We start from the raw sequence: 574 nt of genomic DNA, 5'->3' as shown, positions 1-574 counted from the left end.
CGCCACACGCTCTCCCACTGCGTCCTGAGTCCTGCTGGGGCGGCCAGCGAGGTAGGCCCGCTGCCCAAGGTACTGAGAGAAGCTGGCCCAGTTGATCTCCTGGCTGCCTTTGACCCACGTGCCAGGGAACTTGCAGCGGCCCGATTGCTGTCCACTTGGCGAAGGCTGCCTCAGCTTCTGCGGGCTTATGGGGGTCCCCGCTACCTTGCTAGGTGCCCCCTACCCCGGAGTCAGCGCACCCAGGGGTTCCCTGCAGGTGAACCGTGAACCTCGACAGCACCCCCACCTGACCAAATGCTCCTAAAGTCCCTCCCATCAGGTGAGGGTGAAGATGGCAGTGAAGCCAGTTAGATGCAAGATGAGCTGCAGAAGGTGTTGGAAACTTTAAAGGATGCCACAAGCTTTGATAGCTTAAATGTCACCCCCTGGTTCAACAATCCAAGATAGTTATGGCACCTTCTTCACACCCACTGGAGTGTCCTCAAGCTATGGAAAGACACCGCAGGTGCTAAGAGTTGGTGCAGACGTTGTTTTGTGTGGATCCGCTTTTAGGGAAGTCCCACAGAGGAAGCGA

Source organism: Tupaia chinensis, unplaced genomic scaffold (assembly GCF_000334495.1).
Source record: "Tupaia chinensis unplaced genomic scaffold, TupChi_1.0 Scaffold000182_1, whole genome shotgun sequence".
In the NCBI taxonomy this organism is placed as follows: Eukaryota; Metazoa; Chordata; class Mammalia; order Scandentia; family Tupaiidae; genus Tupaia; species Tupaia belangeri.
This window is presented reverse-complemented; position numbering follows the sequence as displayed.